Consider the following 3,704-nt stretch of genomic DNA (forward strand, 5'->3'; position numbering starts at 1 on the left):
TAAACGAAAGAACTCACTTCTCTTTCTCTTTGGTTAAGCCTTCTTATAGTCATAACCTAAGTTGAAATTTCATTTCGATAAACGAAAAACTCATCTTCCGATAACTAAGCCTATAAAAGGTAAGTTTATCTAGATTTTCTAGATTCTCGGAGTGGAGATCTCACTCCTAGTTTCTTTTGCGCTGGAAATAGAATATAAAATTCTTCCTTTCCAGAATCAGGGAATAGAATATAAAATTCTTCCTTCCTTTTTTTTCTGGGTTCACCCCAAAAGAAGACCGGGAAATAGAATATAAAATTCTTCCTTTCCCGCACTGATCTTTTCCAAAATTTATCAATCTAGGATTCATCCTAGGAAGTTTATCCCGAATTCTAAGCAGGGATAAGTCTGCGCCTAACACGCGCTGCCGGTTTAGTCTTTTTCCGTAGAAAAAGACACCAGAGTGCGATTCTGGGGTATTTTCTTCGACGGCAGTTCAAATTCAAGACTTCGACAACGGTCACGCGATAAACGCAGCACCGGAGGAATTTTAGCTATTCTACAAAGCGCTGAATAGGCTAAAAGATGAAGAAGTCAAGGATTGAAGCCATTCACAAACCGTTCTACGCAATTTCCTCAACCAAGTACTAAAGAAATTGCAAGGAAAACTTATCATATCCAAAGTGTCCCAGACTCCTCTTCAAAATGATGAGTCTGTGATACTTTGGAGGGGGTATCTGTAGACGTCAAAAATGCTTACAGACATCCAAATATCACTCAAGACAAAGAGAAGGTGATAAACATCAGTATCTAAGTCATGGGAGATCATACAAGCCCAAAGGAAGCAAAAGGATCTGTGAATCAACACAAAACAATGTGAATTCACAGAACAATGCAAACTACAGCGTGTGGGCGCGGCAGCTCATGGTGCCGCGGCTACAGCGCGGCAGCTCATAGTGCCGCGGCTAAGACGCGGCAGTTCATAGTGCCGCGGCTTGGGCGCGGCAATCCATGGTGCCGCGGCTACTATAGGGGATGCTACAGCGGTTACGAGGTAGTTATGTGATGATTATGTGAAGTCTACGTGGCGGCGTATCAGAAATAGAACGTGTGCTGACGTGTACAAGCAGTTAAACCACGAAAAAGGTGGTTAAAAGTCGTGGGAGGACAGTTTCAAGCACGATGGAACGTGCTGGTAACTGCCCCTGTGGCCGCTGCAGTTCATGCTGCCGCGCCAATAGCCGCTGCAGTCCGGGATGTCGCGGTCAAAGGGATAGTCGTTGATCGGCTATTTCTTCAGTTATTGTCCAAGGAGGCTATAAATACCCCCCTATGGACATCATTGACGGGGGGCTGAGCATTTTCCAGAGAGATTAGAGCAGAGAGCCTTGAGTTTTGGTGAATTAGAGCAAGAGAGAGAGTCTTCCTTCTTCACAAACATCCTCAAGAAGCTTCTAGCGAGTCCTAGAGATCTAAGCTCAGACTTGATCTTTGGAAGAGTGAACATCTTACATCGATAAGATATTCACTTTAAATTCTTACTTCGATAAACGAAGGAAGAATCATTAAACCCCTCACGGTTCAATCAGAATCTGTGATTTGGTGGTCCACGAGTCAAAGCGCTCCCGGCACAGGCAAAGATCCCACGCGAGTAGCGATCCAAACAACGATCCTGCGTTTGTTTCTAAAAAGTTGTAATTTTCTTTTTGTTGTGTAAAAGGAGTCTTATAAAAAGACTATCTCTTTTGAATTTGTTGTAATCGACCGAAGATATAATGAATTCCACAACGAAGTCAACTTTTGACGAAAACAAACACGTGTCGCCGGGTAGCCTATTCCCGTAACAATGGCGAAGTCTATGTATTCGACATCATAGTACAAAGTCTCAGAGAATTCACTCTCTTAGCACAACGTTGTTCGCGGGAAAAATCGTGTCTTTCTTCATTGATTCCATTGCACTCTTGTAACTGTTTTTCGATTAAAAAAATCCGGTCTTTGTATAAGATCCGGTTACAACGAGATCAAAAAAGGAAATAAAAATTACAACTTTTCTCTTTTGTCGAACAAATCGCGAGCTCCTGTTTTGCGGTCACTCGCTTTGTGGGTTCTTCGCCTGCGCCGGGGTTTATCCGTGGACCACCGCGAGATCTAGATCCGGTCGGATCTACGCAGTACGACGGTTATTATTTCGCCAAGGAAATAATAGCCGAGGGTACTATTTCGCCAAGGAAATAGTAGCCTTTAATTCTCGGGATCAAAGACCAAGCTTTGATCCGGAGTACGCCTGCGTAGATCTGAGATCCGGTCCTCTCGAACTCTTGCCTTATTTGGCGTTGACGATCGCCGAGCACCAGATCTGGATGAGCAAGTCCTCGAAATCCCAAAGCTTGGATCTTTTTTAGATCTGAGTCTTCAATCCAGCAGGGCTTCACCTTCAAAAATTCTAACCTTTTACAAATGAACCAAGGGGGCCTATTTATAGGCTCTCTGAACTGTGCCCGCGTACAGATCTGGGCCGGCCACCTATAGGTGGCTCGGCCTTGGCCGAGCCACCCTTAGGCGTGGTTTTCCGTCGTTTTTCGTTTTCGGTTCTGTCCGTGATCCGGTTCTGTGGTTGATTTATCCGGACTTGAATCGTTGACCTGATTTGGCAGTAAATCTGATTCCTGATTTGGCAGTAAATCCACTTCTGAGTTCGAGTCCGAAACTGATCTTGATTCGATCGTGATTCGTCCGAGTCTGCCCTTGGTTGGATGACTCGTTGCCTCTTCGAACCCTTAGCTTGATTCCACATGCGAATGGATGTATTCCTTTGCTTGCGTGCGATTCGTTAACCTCGTCGCCTCGTTGGTTCGTCAGTTTGTGCTGAGCTGTGCTAAGGGATCTATAAGCAATTTTATACGCCTACAGATACCCCCTCCAAAGTATTTCAGTCTCGTTCTTTTATAGAAGAGTCTGGAATACTTTGGATATGATTGTCCCATCCTTCGGGATATTTGGAGTGGCTTTTTTTTTTTTTTTCTTTCTTCCCTCAGGCTATTCGGTGCTTTGTCGAATGTCTGTAAGAGTTCCGGTGCTGCATTTATTGTCTGACCGTTGTCGGAATTTCGAATTCCTGATTTTATGATCTTTAGCTTATGTTTGTTGGTTCAACATAGAACTGACCCTCGAATGTTGGCGTTGAGTCTTTATTTGCGACGCGTTGTCCGACGAAGTGTCGTTGAGTTATCCTTAAGAATATTTTTAGAAAAATATTCTCCAGAAACTTCTCAACCAAAAATAGGGAACAGTTTATACTCATATACCTTATTGGAGTATTAAGAAGTAGTTTATACTCGTATACTTTTCGGAGTAATGATTCTTTCGATGCAACGCATTGATTGGCGTTGACCTAGGGTTACGCATTGACCGGCGTTGACCTTAGGGTTTTAAACGTCGTACGCTAACTTTTTGATCGCAACGCGTTGAATAGCGTTGACCTAGGGTTACGCGTTGACCGGCGTTGACCCTAGGGTTTTGAATGTCGTTGGATGCTCAAGTCACGAGACCAACTAATGAAGCTGATGCGTCAGTGACTCTCATATTTATAGGATTTTTGGCAAACCCTCAGCCATCAACGGGTTTGATAAGCCTTTACCGACTACCGTTTGAGTCGGGCTAGCATGCGGATTATGTAAATCTGTTCCGCATGTGACGTTATGCTAAGAGAGTTAACACTCTTAGTG

This window comes from Asparagus officinalis, chromosome 7 (genome assembly GCF_001876935.1).
Source record: "Asparagus officinalis chromosome 7, Aspof.V1, whole genome shotgun sequence".
Lineage (NCBI taxonomy): Eukaryota > Viridiplantae > Streptophyta > Magnoliopsida > Asparagales > Asparagaceae > Asparagus > Asparagus officinalis.